This window comes from Protopterus annectens, chromosome 3.part0 (genome assembly GCF_019279795.1).
Source record: "Protopterus annectens isolate FY-2018-M chromosome 3.part0, PAN1.0, whole genome shotgun sequence".
Classification (NCBI taxonomy): domain Eukaryota; kingdom Metazoa; phylum Chordata; order Ceratodontiformes; family Protopteridae; genus Protopterus; species Protopterus annectens.
In genome coordinates, this window is record NC_056731.1 from 1,292,947,314 (window position 1) to 1,292,968,602 (window position 21,289).

The window sequence follows — 21,289 nt, forward strand, 5'->3', positions numbered from 1 at the left end:
GCTTTGGACAACAGTTAACATTGTATCGGATTTCACAGATAGTAGCATGGAGTAGCTGATGGGTCATTACCAACTTATCAGGTATGCTTTGCCAATTTATATGTGCTACACTGTAGCTCCTGCACACATTCTTTTGGAATCAGGTTTAGGAACTGAGATTTTCTCATGAAAGCTTGCGCACTTCCTCATTTACATACTCCACATAGTGAAATACACAAGCTTTCCTTCCAGATGATGGCCAGTAAGATCAATTCACAGCAAAACCTTTTCTTGAATACACATTGTTTTGGACTGAATTCTGTATCTGATTTCATCCATATTTTTTAGATTTAGACATAAGCAACTACTGTGTTAGGCATCAGTTTTCACAAAATTGGGCAGTGAGGAAGAGCAGCACAGCAATCTCTGAGCTAACTAAGGCTGATGAGGGTGCAGACAGCATACCATGCCAATGACCACAACTCATTTTCAGTGTATGAGCTGTTTGTATATTAGAAATGTAGTGAGATTTCATACATTTCAAGACTAAAAAATCATTATATATCTCTCATATAAAGAGACTGGATTATACATTGCTCAAATATATACAGATAGCAGTGTGATAATGCATGGATGGGAACATGGCATGGATTGTGCAAAGCAGATTTAGGACATGCAGCAGAGGTGTCCATCACTGCATTGTGAATGGAAAAGTCAGCACAATGGTGGCTGAAGAGCTAACCCCACTGATGCTGTCAAATGTGCAAAATATTGTTACCTTTGATTGTATGTATGGCTAGCAATACATACACATTATAGTAAATTGTGAAGGGTTGGGGAGGAACCTTATAAAGTACACATACTGGGCATTGCAACACTGTTGTTAAGCAGCACCAGAAGTAACCAGTGTAAAAGATGCGATTGGTATACACATACATTTATCATCAGCCCCAAACAATGAATGTTGGAAACAGCAGGAGATATCTTCCTATCTATAGCACTAGAAAGCCTGCACATGCTTAACAGTTCCAAAAGTGAGAAATGTATTATACCTTAACATCTTACTCAGATTTATAACCACTACAAAAAAAAAAAAAAAACACCAAAAACAAAAAGGTTAAGAAAAAATACCTAATACTAAGCACAACAGCAGGACAATTAAACTAAAATTGTATTTTATTTTTTATTTTACATTTATTTACCAGGGATGTCCAATTGCGCCAGTGGCCATTTTTCAGCTGAGGCCCAGGGAGAAAAGCTTCATTACAAAAACACATTGCAAACAGTATAAGGAATTGCTAACAATCAAGAACGCATGACTTTGGTAAATATATGTAGTAAATAGTTTATACATAATGAATAAAATCTGAGAGAGTAAAGTGAAAAAAAAAAGCTGACAATTAAACTAGCATGACATAGCTTGTGCTATTATGGAGAAATGACTGATCAGTAGATCAATATCATGTTATTGCTGGTAAATATTTATGAGATACATGTATACTATATGAACAAGAATATGGCCGATTGTTTCTATGCTAGCTAGTGTTACTTGTTCTAAACAGTGATAGCTAAGGCAATATTGAGGTGAAGTACAAGAAGGAGGGACTATGATGACATTGTCAGATGCTTGAGATAGGTAGATAAAAACAGGAGCAGTAGTGAGCTTGAAATAGGTAGAGAGAAACTGGAATTCCATGAGAGAAAGGAAAGTGTTGGATTTTAGAATTTAGTAAGGGAAGAAAATTTTGGTTGTAAGAACAAGGAAGGAGAGAATGATCAGCTTGGATTAGTGCAGGAGCAAAGCCAATTTTTGGTTAGGTGTTCCTTAAACAGTAGTTTAAATCTGGATGTGTTGCTATAATTTAGTATGGTCTGAGGCATTGAATTTCAAGACTAAGATATTTGGTGGGAGAACAGAGTTACCATAACAATTATTAGATTTAGACACTTTGAGTAGTAGTTTGTTGAAGGATCTTAGTGGTCTGCCATTTGAGTAGGGCTTTACTAAGGTCTTGAGTGCTGGATAGTTGTCTGGATGGTAGAAGATAGAATGAATGAAAGTTAGTTGGTTGAGGGATAGGAGACTGGGTAGTTCAATCCAATTTAGTTTATGAAGTGCTGTGCAGTGATGTGATCTGTAAGGGAGGTTAGTAGCAAATCTTGAAATTTTGTTATAGCAGGACTCCAGTTTGTTTAAATGTGATTTTCTGAGATTAGTAAATATTGTTGAGGCATATAGAATGGTAGAGAGTAGATGAGTCCTAGCTATGGAATGTCTAGTGACCTCAGTAGGTATGCCTTGACTTTGTATAGTGAACCTAGCTTAATGTGGACCTTTTTGATAGAGCGAGGTCTTTGTCAAATTTTAGGTTGTTGTCACTTTTGACTCCAAGGTGATTGGTGTGCTGGACAGGATCAATTTTAGTTTTATTGGCTGAGTAGATGCTGAAGGGGGAAGAGTTATCAGGAACTTTGCCATTATTGAAGAACATAAGCTTTATTTTGTTTAGATTGAGTATGAGTTGAAAGTCTGAGAGGTATTTTTCAATGTCTTGGAAAGATTGTGATTCTGGTTGTTTATACTAGTTTTGATAGAGTTCTGGTAAAATGCTGAAATCATGCAGTGAAATCTCTATCCATAGTAAGCATTGCTACTGCTGGCATATGTATCTTTCTGGGTTATGACAAGGGGACACAGCTAATACTACACACTACCATCTGTATCTGGAGTTAGAAAAATTAAAATGAATAGTTGCATGATTCCTAAGTTGCATATTTGATGTCGAGAACACTGGAAGCATTCTTCTGGAATTGCTTATCTCTAAATAGGGTTGCTAGATTGAGGTAGGACTTTACCCAAGTCATATAACTTGTCTTGTAACTTGAGCCAAAGTCTTAAAACAGTCTTCTTCTTGACATTTTGTAACAAACCTATAGGGTCTCTTTTTCCAGAAACAGACCATCCATTCTATTTGCTTTAACACTGATTCAATGTTTCCATTATTCTAACTCTCATATGCTGAGATAGAGTACCTTAATTACCACAATGATAGAACAGAAAATATTAACAATAAGGGATCTTCTAGAAATAGGTTTCATGTATAACCATGTCAAAGGAGTGTTATCAACAGTGACATTGATTTACTTTTATTTAAACAAAAAGGAGATTCCATTTCACAAATTTCAATTCTAGAAATTATACTAGTGCTGTTTGCGGTGGTGGTGCTGCGGTAGCGTTGTCGCCTCATAGCAAGACATTCCCATTCGATTCTCAGCTAGAGCGTCTTCTGTGTGGAGGCATACGTGAATGGGGCATTCCTTCGTTGAGGTTTGTGCATCTGGGCTGGTAACCCGGTACGTAAAAATCCACTACCAATCATTAGTGGACCGGAGTTCCGCTGTGGTGACTCCTAACCGGGAAAAGCCGAAAGACACAATCAATACCAGTGCTGTCATATATATTTCTTGAAACTGTGGCGTTTACATAATCCCTTGAGGTAATTAAATGTTTACATGATTCTCTTCTCCTTGATTTTTCCAAGACTGCGCATATTAAGCTTTTGTTATTTTTCTTTATATGTTTTTGGTGAAGGTCATGGACCACTTTTCTCTCACCTGTATTGGACTCTGTCTTCAGCTAGATTCCACTGAGTTTTGCTATGTGCAAAGTATTTAACACCATAGTGAAATACATAACATAGGCAATGCAATTCCAAACCCAAAGCTAACTAGCATACAAGCAAATCAGAATCCACTTATTATAACCGATGCATTGCAGAAGAGCTGTAATTGATTAATGTGATGTGATGTAGCTGCCAAGTATCAACTTTAACTAGTTCTAACAATTGACTGAATACATCATAGGACAGTACAGAAAATGGTGGAAACAATAGCAAGCACTATATATGTGTAGAAATGCCAACTGTAGATACTTTGATGGCTAATTCAGTAATGCTAAGTCCTTCATAGAGGTGAGTGGTCCTAGTCATACATGAGAAAGGTGAGAGAAAAATGGTGCATGACTTTCACCTTTGTTTCTTGCAGCCAGGAGGCATTCAAATTAGTGTCAGACCTCACATGTGCAAACACACACAAACTCACACAGACACATACACATGAGTGAGAACACACACTCACAAGAATTAATATGTTTCAACATGTTGCCCCATAGCAAGAGTAAGAAGTCATACCTTAGCAATCCTAAAAGAGGAAAACAATATTGCTATACATTGTGGTATATGTAACCCTGTGAGCTCCTTTACCTATTACTGGAACATATTTCTATAAGCAATGCCACTCACTTGGGTCTTGGCTCATAGGTTCATAGGTGTGTACTAGGCTAATGGTCCTGGAGCCTTTACAAGCCTAGCCCATAGGATTACCCTGGCATAGTGACACCTGTCCTTAGTTCCCAGTGCCTCTGTCGAGTAGAGCCAGTGGAGTGATCCCCAGGGTTAATTTTCTATTTCCCATCCACTCATCAAGAGTTCTCTTGAAGAGGGCCAGTGAGATGCTCTGTTTGACATGTAGGTACAAACAATGTAAGGATAACAATGTTGTTTTATGCATTTATCAAGTATGGAAGTATACAAAATAAGTAATGCTATGCACAGTAATCCAGGGTCTGTCCTAAAACCTCGTGGCAGCATACATTGTTAAATAACCGAAAGCACTAACAATTGATTTAATGAACACCACCTACCTAAAGACCACAGATAACAAAATGCCAGGGAGATGCACAGAATTTAGGCACACATCATATAATAAACTTTGTAACAATGCTACCTGTATAGTGTGCAGTGATAGCAACATTAACTATATAGTATACAGTGACAGTCTAGGTCAAATTATTCCTAATAGTGTGAGATATCAGTCAGTTGATCCATGGTGAAACCAGTCAAGATTGTGTTAGAGAAAACAAGTATCATATATTCAGACTATAGGATACACACAGACCAGGTTTAGATTGATACAGTAGGTAATCCACTGTCACAGAGGAGGATGAAATCTACATTACAATATGATTCCTTGGTGCATGCCTCTGGCTATAGTACTTCCATCCTACAAATGTGAATGCCATGCAGTACCCTGTGTGTACATAGCATGGTGATGATATACTGTTTGTTAATGCTGGACACGGTAATGATATACTGTTTGCTAATGCAGGGCACTGCATGTGTCATGGTGCAACATACAGTTCTGAACCAGTTTCAACAGCAGCAGGACCTGGCTGCCCACAGGCCACTGCTACAGTGGCAGAAAATCTGCTGCTTGATGGATGCAGTGGTGGCTGGTGACTTCAAATTAAAGGAGAGCTGCAGGAGACAACTGAATGGGTGGGGCCAATGGGAAGGGGCATGGCCAACTAGAAATGGGTGGAGCTATGCTCAAAACCACAACAACTGGAACTTTAAATAAATTAAATACGCTGCCCTGGATGCCAAACAGTCATTACAAGAGTCCAATCAAGACAAAATGAAGTGTAGAAGAAAAAAATATTTCAATGCATTGGCTACATGACAACTTACTTAATATCCAGATGGAAACAGGTTGTGAGGCATGACAAAATAAATTACTTTTTAAATACATTACTGGAATGCCAGTCAAAATCAAGTATAAAAAAACAAGCAGCACTCAACTCAAACCACTACTCCTTGCACTGCAGTTCTAATTATAATTTATATTCAGCTTTATAAAATTACCAAATAACATGCTGAAAGTAGCAATCTCTGTGATACCCCCACTTGTAAAAATGTTTCTTATCCAAAAATGACCTGCTGCCTGACACAACTATCTACTTGTTTCATGGGGAAGACATGATCAAAGTAAAAAATGAACAGCAAACAAGAAACAAGCTCAAGATAAATTGCTTAAAGGATTACTGCACAGGTTATGGACCACACATGATAGATTGGCATTCTGTTTAGTTTACGGGTAAAGCCTGCAAAGATGACTGCAAGTCTCCAACAAATGTAATGAGCTTCTGAAAATACTGTAATCCTGTCCTTTTATTACAAATACTGTCATATGCATTTCAATACCCAAGGCTTATACATTATCTAGTTATGTAAATATTCTCTGCATGGCAACAACGAAAAGGCTTTCAATGCTGGTAATTCTTTAACAGTATGCTTATTAAAGCTTACTTGCATCTTACAATCTCCGACAAGCTTATCTGATGGTCATTAAATCATTGCTACTTAAACAGAGCAACAGGGCACTGTGACAGCATGCATTTCCTGAATAATAAGAAGCGTAAATCAACAGTATAAAAATATGACAGAAACCAGAACATTTTGCAAAATCAAGGACAGATGAAAAGCCACGGTCATACTTGTGGACTGCCTTGGTTGGGGGAATACCTCTGCACACTTACACTGCATAACTGCTCCTTGCCTTCCTTGGACACATCCAGAGCCAGTACAGTGGGGAGTGGGGTGCAACAAGTATGTCACAATTTGAAATGTCTCTGGCTGACAGTGATGGCTCTGACACTCATACCTCTCAACTTCAGAGCAAGAAATCTGGACAAAGCCATACATAGAACTAGAAGTGGGACACAGGCCCAAAAATTAGGACAATTTTTAAATATTGCTCTTATTAACTTAGGTAATAGAACAGTAGTAGGTCTTGCATTAGTACGAATTTTCTGAAGGGTATGAAATCTGAAACTCAAATGTTTGCCATTATTTTCTAACTTCAATCTTTAATGATTTGCCACTAATTTGCCAGTAAACCACAATTTTATGAAAAAGAGACCAAAAACGTGATGCAAAAATATAAAGTTGACACACAATACAGCTGGGAACCTGTCAAAAAAGGGACACCTTTTTAATATTAACACTGTTAACTTGAGCAGCTAACAAAATAAGAGCATCTACATGCATTTCTGAAACAAAAGTAATCTATAACTCTGATCATTACAGTTATAAATAATTGTAAACCCTCCACGTTTTCTTCCAAAATTGCCATTTTGAGGAGGGATTATTAGGGGAGAGCAACATTTTGAGCCAAAATTGGGGACAATTGAGAGGTTTGGATATTCCTAATTCTACAAAGTGATTTGCATGTACCTCTCAACCTCTTAATGCAGGAAATCTGGACAAGGCCAAATATATTGGGGGAACATACAAACACTACTAAAAATTGCTCTTGTATAAACTTAAGCCAGTTGATAGAATAACAGGTCGTGCTTTAGCTTGCATTTTTCTGAAGGTTATGACGTCTGAAACTCAATGTCATTTAGTGACTTCATTCCTAAATGATTTACTAGAAAACCACAAATTTTATGAGGAACAAACCAAAAATAAGAAGCAAATATCTATTCATTCTGCAAAAATATGGACAACTGTGAGGTATAGTTCAACCGGGGCTGTCTGAGTTTGCTACCCTTTCCCCCTCACAAAATCATGATCGAATGGAGCCTCCCCCCTGCAGCCATTCCAATGTCCCATTCCTTGGTTATTTTGCCCCATTTACCATAAACACTGTAATGTGCATACTGCTTTACTTCTGCAATTATTTAGATTTCATTTGAAAGTTTTATTTTGCATTTTACAGCACAAACCCTAATAGATATCTGTTAAACAAAGCAATGTAGTCTCACAATGAAAATAGACTTAGCATTAGAACTTCTCTGCCTTGAAACTCACATGCATTGAAACAGCATTGAAACCTACATTCAAAGAAAATTCATTTTGCCAGTGGCAGATAAAGATTAACTTTGGGCTGTTTTCAAAAACATAGGTCCCTTGAACATGAAACATACACATGCTCTTTGATACACCTTATTGACTGTATTAGATTATATTCCTTGTACAATAAAATACAGTTCTTAGAGGGCATTTTAAATTTATTGTTTTAAGCATTTTTCCAGGAAACAATGAAACAAAATACATGCACCAATGACAAAACTGCCCAGTTTAGAACATTTCCATCATAAAAAGTTTACTCATCCTTCTATAGTCCACCAGTACAGTATCAGTAAATATGCACAATCTCTGAAGTAGTAAAATCCACATTAAAGAAATCTGTAACTAATAAAGAGGTTGCTGCTAGCAAACAACTTTATATGTCATTGTTTCATCTACAAATAAAGCGCCTGTTGCCCTTGAAGAATAAATTGCTCATGTTGCATGCATTAAAAAAATGATAAGCTAGTAATACCGCAACAGGGAATGGATGGTAAACTGATAACAGGTTCATGGTTACTAGGTATCTTTGCCAAAAAGGACTGCAGCATCCACCCCCTTTACAACACAGTACAGTATCAGCAATGCATCTACCTACTGTGGGAGTAGAACCCGCAGCCTTCTGCATCAAAAGCAAGTACACTACCTTATCTCCATCTTCCTATTCCACCTTAGCAAAAAAGCTGTTCCTGCTCTTTGTTATTTCAAACAAGTATGAAATGAACACAATGAATTGTGCTGACGCCTCATAGCAATCCTTGGGTTATTCCACTTATAGCTCCTCTGATTCCTGACAATAATCCTCTTAGTATAAACCCTCTCAGTCATGTGATTCAACCACGTAACAAGCTAATTCCTTAAGTTTGGGTCCTATCCCAAACTTTCCAGTTTTCAAGCAGCTACCTTCAGGACTGAGTCAAACGCCTTAATGTAATCTCAATAAAACATATATGCCCGTAATAATTACACAACTTCTATTATAACACATTCATAAAACTGGATCAGGTCTAATATATGGCTTTTTCTGGTTGGGAAATCACGCTGGTTTTATCCTGGAGATAGTTGTTCTCTAGTAACAGAATCAGTGTGTGCTCCTGACCAGTCAGTATTGACATGCTTGACTCAGACAAGGGAATCTTTCAAACTCAGTTGTTTGAATGAACTTCCAATAATTATGTCAAACATGGCCCTGGTATCTAGCTTAACTGTTGGTAAATATACCATTCAGTCACAGATTTTCAGTCCAGTGATATCCTTAATGGCACAGCTGTTGCTTTTTTTAACTAAGTGAAGAAACTGCATACATAATTTGTGCACACAAATCAGAAGCATTCAGACAAATTATTTTTTACTTTGTGTGGGATAGTTTGGGTATTGAACACACTGCCATTTGCACAGCCATAAGGTATATTTTCTTCAGTCACTTGTAAAACAAGCTCTTGTCATTTCTTTTTTGACTTGCATGCCTGCAAAAACTGATTGCTTTGACCATATTTTCCACATGCTCTATTAACAAATGGACATGGGCTTTTTCTCATGCTAATAATAACACACTGAACAAGAATGACAAATTTTCATATAATCACTTTTCAATTCTTACTGCATTATTCTCATGTATTGCTTATTATGCTTTGTTGTTATAGTATTGTTCTATTAGCAGCAGACTTGCCAAATCTTCCCAAGTATGTTTACTTGAATACTCTGTTGCTGTACACACACACAATTTTTACAGTATTAGGCCAGAAACAAACAGTGCTCCTTTCTTTCTCTTCTTTTATGCCACACATAATTCTATCTTTCTGCAATGAATTATATGAATTGTGCAAATTGCCAAACTCACATTGCTTAACTCTGTGCCTTAACTCAGTCACATATGCATCAAATGATTCTTGCAGACCCTAATTTCCAATAAAAAAGCAAATGGTGAAATAACCCCAGTTCTTTTTCAGGTTCACTGCACTGTTTGAAATGTCTTTCTTTATTTATGTTTGTTTTCTAGGATACAGCAGTGATCTCTACAAACCTTTTTCACACTCAGCATATGAGATGTGTCTGGTAAAGTGACTTGTTCAGTGTCACACAGTTAGGCAGTGGAGGCGAAGGGAATCAAACCTTGCACCTCAGGAAACAGCTCATTATCAGCTCCTTAATCCTCTAAGCGAAATGCCAAAGAAATTATGTTAATGTCAAACTGCTATCATATGCTAAGACTGAGACTGACATTAAGAAAGACAGCATGATGAGGATGCCTTTTTTTTGAAGGCTCACATATCACAGTAAGGCTTTCAGATTCATTGACTGCACTATTGCTGTTTTTTCCCCTTGTGGAGTTCTAAGCAGGGAAAGCGGTCTCACTGGGGAAGCCACATGCTAAAGTGGCAGTCTAGGGGAATGGATAATGTTGCATAGCCATGTGCTTTCCCCTGTAAATGTACGTGGCTTTGAGTTAATGTGCTCTCCTCTGGAACTGTCCATGACATTCAATTAACTCAGCATAGAGAGTCATGGAATCAAACTACCAAGTAAATGTTTTTATGCTAAGAGGAGCATTACACTATACATAGTATATGGTCATGTCATTAATGTGATTTGTAAACAGTGACCTTGCTACTGACATACTGCCACAAGACATATATTAATTGTGCACCAGTACACAATGTACACAGATGTGCTTAGCTGTGGCATGGAAGCAAATATTTGTATGGAATGCTGCAGGATGTGTGCATAGGTGTCACCCCACAGGTACTACATATGTACTATAGTGTGAATACTTCTGGGGAGGAACTAGCAGATAGTAGAGGGGTTGTTGGAGTACCCAGTGTTATACCACAGCTCTTTTCCATTGTGGAGTGCTACTATATTCAGATTTCTGTAGTCATGGGCAAGAATGACTCAGAAAATATTTTTTTAGCTCACTGCCCGTGAGAGTGGAGAATACTGTAGTAACATATGTACTAAAAGGGGGATCCAGCTGACCAAATGCTCCTGTAGGTGGGAGCTCAATTGCATCGCTCATTATTCAAGGGCCCTTTACATATATTGTTGAAAACAATTTACCCTGAAAATTTTCACTAGGTAGAAGAAACCTGCCACTGTTATTTATTAGAACATATCTATACTCATATTTCAGATACTATCACATTAAAACTACCAGATTCCCCTGCATTATTCACATGGGAATAGGCATAGACTGCCTGGTGATCGAACTTAGTTAATTTAATCTTCTGCATCTATTATTATTGTCTCTTGTAATAAAAATCAGGTGGCGAGAGTGCCTATTAATGTATGACATTATTCAGTTCCTCTTAATTTCCTAATCTGTTAACATTCCAGGAAAAAAAAATTCTCCTTAAAAATTATCATAAAAAGATGTTACAAATAAACAAAGCTCCTCCCAACATATTACTCCCACCTTTACCTGTTTTCTTCCCAATTTCTTATACTTATATCTCCAGCATAGTTTACTGATTCACATGCCATCAACAAACATGCTGAAATAAAGACAATGAAAGTGAAGTCATCTGCTTTCAATAACATCTCCTACAGCTATCCCTATGCTGACCAAGAAAAGATCTAAACAGAGCTGTTTGGATTGGTTTTGAAGCATCCATTTTACCCTAAGCAAATGTTATCCAGCAATAACAGAAACAGATTAGAAAATCCAACTTTCCTCTGATTTAGAACCAAAATTCCCTATATCCACGTCTTCCATGGTATGACCAGAGCTCAACCATTTAATATACTCACTGTATTCTACTCTGTTCTTCTTCCTCTTCTTCTACTTCTTTCTTCACTTCTTCAGCACAGCAACAGCACCAAAATATAGGCCTCCCAAAAAAAATATATATATAAAAATAGGTAAATCCTTCCTTCCCTTGTCAGTCACGACTCACAAGTGAAACTGTTTGATTCTCGCTCTTTTCCCTGCACATAAAGCCCAGGAAGAGAGCGACAACCAATCAGCACCATTTAGCCCAAGCACGTCATGTATGTGCCTGCGGACGTCGCAGTCCAAACCCCTTCCAATTCTATGCAGTTTGGAACTGCATAGACTGCTGGGCATCACACTGATGCCTTAATGTCCTCACCGGGCTGCAACAAAAACAAAAAAAAAGTCTTTATTTAAAACCGCCGCAACCCGAGGTGGTTAAAGTGCACATGCGCGTACTTGCTGAGGCAGGAAGGACCAGCTTGCTGACAATGCTGAGTGACTGCGGAGACACAGTAAACAAAAAATAATAATAATACAGTAAATTAATTAAATATACACTGTCCACAAGGCTGAGGGGGCTGCAGTCCGGTGGTCCGATGCCACGAGCCGCCCCTGGATGGATGGACATGTCACTGGAGAAGTCTGTCTTGTGAGGCAGACAACAGTATCTGAGTAAAGTTATGGATGATGCATATTATACACTGCAACTGCAGACGTTGTGCTACCATGGATGGCTGTAGGTTGGTAATGATGACCTGCAGATCAGCATGCTGCTTCTCATGTCCATCATGTAACATGTTCAGGTGGGCAACAATTCTTTCAGTAGCATCAATCATGCTGTCACAATCCCACATAATTGTGTAGAAACAGTTGCACACAGTGAGATAAACATCCACACCTTCATTCCACAACAGCACCATGGTCACTTTTGCTCTTCTACCTCCCAGAGAATGGATTCCACAGTCTGACTTTTTTTTACTATCAGCACACCCCACACCAGCAGACACATTGGTTACAGTATGCTCTGGCAGTTGTATCTCAGCTAGGCTTCTTAGCCCCAAATGTGTTGATGGTGATGATGCGGCTGTGACATTTGTTTGTTTTGAGGTATGAATCTATTGTAGACAGTCATGCTGAACTTGGTGCACATGTTCATAGATTCATAGGTAGGTACTGGGCTATCTGCCCAAAGGCATATATTAGCCCAGCCACGTTGTGTGGTATTCACCGCCCATTGGTTAGTTCCCTAGGCCCTTGATCTAGCAGCTAGTACCCTTGCCCCCTATCTAGTAGAGCTGTTGGTATGATCCCTAGTGTGAACTTTCTGTTACCCAGCCACTCGTCAAGGTTCCTCTTGAAGAGTGATAGTGAGGGGCTCTATCTTATGTAGATCGGGACATTGTTCCATAGCAAGGGAAGTCTTTGCAAAGGGAATCTATCCCTACAGCATGTTCTATTCATTGTTGTGCTGAGGTTTATATCCCTAGAGCGTGTAGCTCAAGTAGATTTGATTTTGCTAAGATGGAGCATGTTCAACAGTTCTGGGTTGGACATGGCTCTGTATGTTAGACAGAGATCGCCTCTGAGAAGGCGGTATGCAACAGAGAAAAGCCTTCATTTTTTCAATCGTGCTGCATAGGGCAACTGTTTTAGGCCAGTAATCCTCTTAGTGAGGTACCTCTGTGGTCTCTCCAGCTGCTGGAGATGCCTGGCCAGGTACATTCCAATTGGTGCATTGTACTCAATAATGGGTCTGATTAGGGAAGAGTAGAGGGGCACCCCTACATCCTTAGATCTTGATGTGAACCGTTTTGTGATCAGATGGGTCACATAGAAGGATTTTCTAACCACCTTGGCAACATGGTTATCAAAGGAAAGCTGACTATCTAATTGAGTCCCTAGATCTCTTATTACTTCTTCCGATTTCAGGGAGTTACCTCCTATGTGGTAGTTCGCGGGTACTCTGTTTTTTCCAAAGGGGATTACTACACATTTTTTAGCATTTAGCTTGAGACCATGGCTTTGACACCATGCATCAGTCTCATTAAGGCCTTTCTGGAGGATATCCATGTCAGGCGGAGACTCTGTTATAGCATCCAGTTTGCAGTCATCCGCAAACTTGGTCAGCCACAGCCCTTCAGTGCTTGCCTGTTCTTCTGAGAAGTATATGCCAAACAGGAAGGGCCCCAGGACAGAGCCCTGAGGCACACCGCTCATTACTGGTCTGGATTCGGACATAGATCCCGCTACTCTTACTTTGTGGGATCTGTCTGAGAGACAGTTTGCGATCCATCTTGTGACGTAAGGGTTTATGCCCAGGTTGGTGAGTTTATCAATAATACCCGAATGGGGAATGGTGTCAAATGCTTTAGCAAGGTCAAGGTAAGCCGTGTGTACCTCCTTTCCCTTATCTATAGTCTGAGTAACTATCTCAAAGAAGTCCACCAGGTTCAGGAGGCATGATCTGCCCTTGATGAAGCCGAACTGTGTGGGTTCAAGTGTTTGGAGGTTCCCAATCTCTCCATTTATGAGTTCCATAATGATTCGCTCCATTTCCTTACAGATCACACTGGTCAGGCTTCTTGGTCGGTAGTTCCCAGGGTCGGTTGTGGGCCCACCCATGTGCAGCGGAACCACCATTGCTGTGCGCCATTCTATGGGCACATATCCTGTCGAGAGGCTGAGACTGAACAAGGTATTCAGATGTGGGGTTAATTCATTTTGGAGCTCACGTATGACACAGCCCAGGACACCATCTGGTCCCATGGAGGCAGTGTTTTTAGCTTTAGATAGAGCCTTATTAACCAATGTATCAGTAAAAATTGGAGTTACACAATCCCTGGAATAGTAATAGGCCCTGCAGGTGGTGGTTGGGGGGGAATTTGCATTGAACCTGTCAGCCAGGATGTTGGCAATGTCAGTGGGGTCAGTGTATGTTGTTCCATTTTGTACTAGCTCAGAACAGACCTGAGCATTGCCATTTAGGTTTTTGACGTAACCATATAAGGCCTTATGGTTATCCTTGGCATCCTTGGCAACTTTCTTTTCGAAATTGGCTTTAGTTGACTTGATGAGGGCCTTCAATTTCTTACTAATGCTGATCAGGGATGACTTTTCTACTTGAGATTTGGCCTTTTTTTGTATAAGTCTCCTCCTTTTATTGTATATTTTGCTTATGGCCGGGGTCCACCAGACTGGTTTCTTCTTGCTTGAGGAAAGAGTCTTGGTTTTATTTGGGATAGCATGGTTCATGCAATCCTGAAGATGTATATAAAGTGCCTTGGTGTAGAATTCTGCATCCTGGATATCATTATCCTTCTGCAAGGGGATAGTGAAGCTTTCCACTTCTGACGCATGTAGTTTGAAGTTTGCTTTGGAAAGGTTTTTTACAATGGTTTCTTTGACTGGGGGAGGTGGAGGGGTGAGGATGTCCAGGGTTATCAGTTTGTGGTCTGATCTTACCAGAGAGGGAGTGATAACGGGTGTGGTACAATGAGCGTCCATATTTGTGATGACTAAATCCAATATGTTGTCCTCTCTAGTGGGAGAACATACCAGTTGTTCAAGAGCATTTGAATTTATAAATTCTATGAACCGCTGGGCATAGGAGTTAGAACTTTTGTAGTTCGCCCAGTCTATACCAGGGTAGTTGAAATCACCCAGAATTATGGTGTTAGGTAGGACCTTTATACTTTCCAATGCCTCAAGGAATGCTGAGTGAGCATCTTGGGACATGGTGGCTGATCTATAACAGGCTACGACTTGAAATGTGGTTTTGCCTGCTGATAGTTGCGCATGGATGATCTCTGGGGCATCATGCTGTGCCACTAACCTGGAGTATTTCCAAAGCATAGGAGACAGGTGGGTAATACACTGCAGTACTAGGGACTGTGTTTCTTTGGTTACTACTACATGCAGTTCAATGGACTTTGACTGCCATTCAGGTTTTGGCTTCTTTCTATTTGAGTGTTGTTGTTTACTTACTTTGGTTATTTACTTGTCTATTTGTAGTTATGTTTCTGTATGTGGGGGAGGGGTACTATTACATCTAGGTCCAACACATATAGTATATTGTGTGTACAATCAGCTAGGTGTTCATTTCCTAGAATGTTTTGTACATCTGTAAGACAGTGGCAGTAACTCCTCCAGTGAGTGCACTGTTCTTCATCAAATACGGACATCAATAGTTGTAGATGCATGTTGCAGCAAACTGCAGTTTGCATATTACCAAAACACTTTTCCAATCATTTTTATTTAATGTATGTTGTAGTTATATCGCATATACATTTACTATCACCTACTCTCCTGTGAGAACATATAATGACAGTGACAGACATACATCATATATGCTGTGTGTTACCACATATGTACTGAATGCAGTCACAGCATATATATCTATATCTATCTATATATCTATATCTATATGGATCTAGAACTATTGAACGAAAGTTCAATAGTCCGAATCCACAATAGCTGAACGCACTTTACCGAAAGCGCTTTCACGGAAAAAGCGCTTTCATTAAAGTGCGTTTGAAAAAAATAAATAATAAATAAATAAATCTTCTTTTATGCAGCCCCCGTTTGGGGTGATGTGCACCCCCCCCCACATTTATATTCTCACTCTGTGGTCATACTACAGTGGGGAAAAGGGAATTCTCCCTTAACAGCACCGTAGTGCGACCGGCACAACCAGCATACGTAACCGAAAGTGCTGTTTTGGTGAACAGCACTTTCGGTTATGTATGTTCAGTGATTTCTGTTTCAGCAGAAATTGCCGTCAGTGATCTGTACAGATCCCATATATATATATATATATATATATATATATATATATATATGTGTGTGTGTGTGTGTGTGTGTGTGTGTGTGTGTGTGTGGATTCACTTTACATGCTCAATGTTTTAAAACATCAAAATTCATATGGCCGAGACCATATAATTAACATTTTAAAACACTGAATATGTAAAGCAAAAACAAACACAACACAAAGAATTTTCTATGACATTTTTACATGGGAGCAAACCCCCCTGCACCCCCCATACCCCGCTATTTAAATATACCAACTCAGAGATTGCAGTATAGCGAGGAAAAGGGAACATTTCTCATTCAGTGTTGTATGGAGATCTTTGCTTAACATGTTTGATGTTTTAAAATGTTGATTATATGGTCTCGGCCATATGAATTTTGACATCTTAAAATGTCGAGCATGTAAAGTGAATCCATATACACATATATATATATATATATATATATATATATATATATATATATATATATAGTGTAACATCTGAGTAGAGGGGCAGGCATGCCTGCTGTTCATTCATACTGTGGTGTCAGTTTTTGTCTGTGTATATCACAAATTATGTTGCAGTTATCCTTGATGTGGGTGTGCATATTCAAGTGATGATATGGTTATTATTTGTATTGTAGTAGTGCTTGTTGATTTCCTGGATTAACATTATAACCTGGATCTCGATAAGGGGATTCTATTATACTGACTGCATTCACATCACAGCAGTTACTGTCTGTTGGTCTTAACCATCCCAAATAACACAGTTAACCCCCTCAATCAATGTTCAGCATGTGGATTGTCATTTTTGAACATATGTTTCTACACAGTAATGGGTTTAGGAGGTAGGTGCAGTATATATACAGTGGTGTAAAAAGTGGTCACCCCTGTTTAGAATGCATGTTGCTGTAGCCTGTAAATTCCATATTAATCAAAGACTCATAGGATCTAAGGTAAGTACTAAGCAGCCCGTTTGCAGGTCATCATAAGCCTAGACAAAAACCCATATTCAAATATTCCCCACATTCTGAAGTATAAGGAGCTGTGGAGAATCTGAGACTGCTCATCACACCTCTCAACCTCTTAGTGCAAGAAATCTGGACAGGGCCTGACAAAATGGGGGGTGGGGGGCAAAAGCCCAAAAATAACGACAGACTTTTAATATTGCTCTTATAAACTTAGAACGTTGCTAAAGTAACAGGGTTTATGCTAAGATACATTTTCTGAAGGATTTGTAGTCTGAAACTCAAATGCATGTCCTTACTTGGTGACTTAAATCCTCAGATAATCCAAACGATTTTCCAGAGAACCACAGATGTTAGGAGAAACAGACCAAAAATATGAGGCAAAAATCTAGGCATTCTGAAAAAATCTGTGCAGTTGAAAGGTATGCCGGCCATCCAATTATCTAAGTTTACCCTGAAGATGGCAAGGGTGCTACTCATGACCTTTCAACAAACATCTCTATGTAGCACAACTGAATGCTAAGTTATGTGTCCTACTTACCTGTGATGCTATACTGTATCACATATGACATGTATGTGTTCTATGCTCATGAGAGGAATACAGGCAGTACACACATGTATAACTTTTTGTAGTGTCTGTCGATTGTAGTTTAAGTGCTGCAAAATCAATAGCAGACCAAACTGCAACCTACCTATTCACTTCATGAATCAAACAACTGTTTCCTGAAAGTGTTGCAATGTTGCACTGGAAACTATTGCAGTCATATGCAATATAAACATATAATGTGACGTATGCACAGAAATATTTCCTTTCACACATAACTATTATATATGTACACATTGTATATATCCATCTTATGTTGCTGCCTACTCATTATGAGGCATGCATGTGTACATATATACATAGTTATATGTGACCTGCATGCTTTAGACATGGATACACATGCCGCTTGTGGATACATGTTGCATTTAGTATTACGTTAATATAACATTGTTTACATCTTCAGAACCATATACACACTTATCGGGTACATATACAGCCCTGGCCATCAGGCAGTGCTTCAGGAAGGGTTATACATATGTACATATAGGTTCCATACTGGTCATATTACTGTACTGTGAGATATGTAGATAGTGTACAGTATGAATAGTGGTATGTTGTTGGTATGCTTGTATACTATGTGAATATCATTATCTGTACACTACAATATACTAATTTGAAATGTATACATGGTTTACAGGTAATACTTTGGTGTGTTAGGGTCTATAATGTAACAACAAGGAGATGTGCCACAGAATCAGGTTACATGTGTGTGTGTGCAACATTACACTAACGGCTGAAGGTAATTCTGTAGGTTCTGTTTCTGTTGCAGTTATAACTAGCTTTGGTAGATAGTAACACCACATAGCGACATTACTGTAGATACTATTGGATTTAAATATGTAAACAGACTTACTGGGTATTCCATTACATTGTGCATTTTACTACTGTGACTGTAATGCATTGTATTAGCACTTATATAGTGTGCCACTTCACAGTTTGTCTAGGACATATATAGGTGCAGTTGTGCCACCATATTGGCGTAGTTGGCTAGGACATATAGTAGTTTCCCATATGAAATATGTCATGTTATCAGCCAGTTGGCATACATAATTTACACAGAAGATGTGTCTAGACAAGTAGGCCATAGTACTCACGATGGTAAGCTGTGCATTGTCATTAAACAGACTGTATGTTAACACATAACTGTACTGAGTATTGGTGACCATTGTGGGAACAGTGTTATTATGTTTGATGAATGTGACACATTTTGTCACAACTATGACATTTTTCCTCAGAGTTCCTATTATGGGTAATCTGTATCTATTTATGCATATACTGTGATGCTCATTGCATTATGATACTACTTGGATGTATACTACATCATTGTACATGTTAAGAATGACAGGGTGTTGTACAGCTGTAGTCAATATGGGTTCAGGCTCCTAGGCATTTTGACATTTCCCTCTGCTGCATTTGGTCGGGGGCACATAGCTGAAATGACATTCAGGTGCAGAGACATATGGCTGCTGCAAATGCCCTGTGGGCAAAGAGAAGCACATGGTATAAACAGAACAAATTCTGCGACGTAGTATAAATATGTTATGAATGCCTATGTCAAAGAAAACTTTAAGCAGGTCATAATGAGTTCAGTAAAACAAATTGATAGTATTGATAAAATTAAACATTCTAATATTATCAAAATCTTAAAGTTGTAAACTGACATGATACAAAGATAGTGAAATTTGATCAGTGTATGCACAAGAACATTTGAGTATGGACATGGTTTTTGTATTAATTTAAAAAATGGCAGTGTCAGACATGCAACGGGTAGCACTCTTCCTTTTTGTGTTGTAGATCAGACTGCTGTGGGGTTTATCCTCACCCATTCCTGGTGACTGGATTGCTGACACTGAAGTTCAGCATTAAGGAGTGCTGTACTCCTGAATGTGCTATCCTTTGGATGAGATGTTAAACCAAGTCCCCATCTGGCTCTGAGTTGGTTTTAGTGTAGGTAGATATAAAATATCACTTGAGACCTATTGGAAAAAGTAGGGGATGCTCCTCAAGACCGTATCCAAATTGTCCCTCATAGTAGAAATGCCACCTTGAATCTCCCCTAAAAAGAGGTGACTGGCCTAGTGGGACCAACGTAGTCAAAAAAGGATGAATAAATATCTGCCATTTTTTTCGTAGCAATCATGAACTTTACTGAATTTATAGGAAGAAAACCAAATGCAGACGTTGCCATGCTAACAGAGATAACTACATATATCTTGGGAATGATGACTACTAAAAGCAGTAGTGAGCTGTGGAATGAGGTACTCTCATCAACTCAGTGAGCAGAGAAACTGGACATCATGATTTTGTAGGATTAAATTTGCAGAGATTTATGAATTCTCCAGGAAATAATTATAAATGGGATCTCTAGTGTTCCAGAAACTTCTGTTTAGTGTACTCATCAGATTATATACTTGATATAATTCATTGTGACATAAGTAAATCTACTTGGCACTTTTCACTTCAAGAGACTTGGAGGAAACATTAATATGTTCTCCTGCCCTTTACTTTCTCATATTCCCGTCACGCACTACACCCTTAGTTATTGCTCCAAAATATCATCATTGTCCTCTTACCTTTCCCCTCTTCTTCCTTCAACCTTTCCTAAAATATTTTCTCCCCTCTTAATACTAATTATTTATTTCTTCCTTTTCCCCCTCCTAGCAAGTTCATTTCCAAATATGTTTCATAGCTCTTCAGATTCTGCTGCTATTATTTAATTATGCTGTGCTTAAATGTTGTATATTTACTGATCATTGGTATATGTTGATTGCTTGTTTAATGTTAAGACAAACAGGTCCACCTATATTCTTTTTATAGGAGATCGGAGAAAGGAAATTCATCCCGGGGATCACGTCAGTCGGCCTGTTAGACAGGGGTCCAGGGAAGTAAATAGTGTGGGAAGAAATAGCCAGGGAATTGTTATGGCTAGGCTTGTATAGGCCCTAGGGCTGCTAGCCTAGTATCAACCTATGAACCTATGAACAAATGCAACAAATAAATAAATATAGATTTTATGTACATTCAACATATTCGTCCATAATGCCATTAGTTTCTGATCTCCCTTGAAAATGGGACCAAGCTAAAAAAATGGGGTACTGAGGAGTTGCATTACTGTTGGTAATTCCTACATCCATATACCACTATTGGCTGTAAAGCTGAGTAAATATCAACTGAAAGGCTGATAGTTGTAGATGCTGCCTAGTACTTGTGCCTTTAGATTATAGTTTACAGTTCCCTGCCATGATTAAGTCACCTTGTGTAAAACCTTAAATGTTTGGAAAATCATTTTTTAATTTCTTTTGGACCCATTCCTTGAAATAAGTAGATGTTTACTATGTTGTATAGCTTTTTATTTAAAAGAACACTTGACTATACTATTGCCTCTGTGTTTTTTGTTTTGAAGGAAAATACTTGACAAATCAAATCCCTTAAGGTTTCTATACAATATGACTATGTACCCGTCTTTTCAGATGTTTAATGGAAAGGGAAAATGACAAAAGCACATGCAAAACTGCTTAATATCATATGTCCTGTCTTTGTAAGTATCTC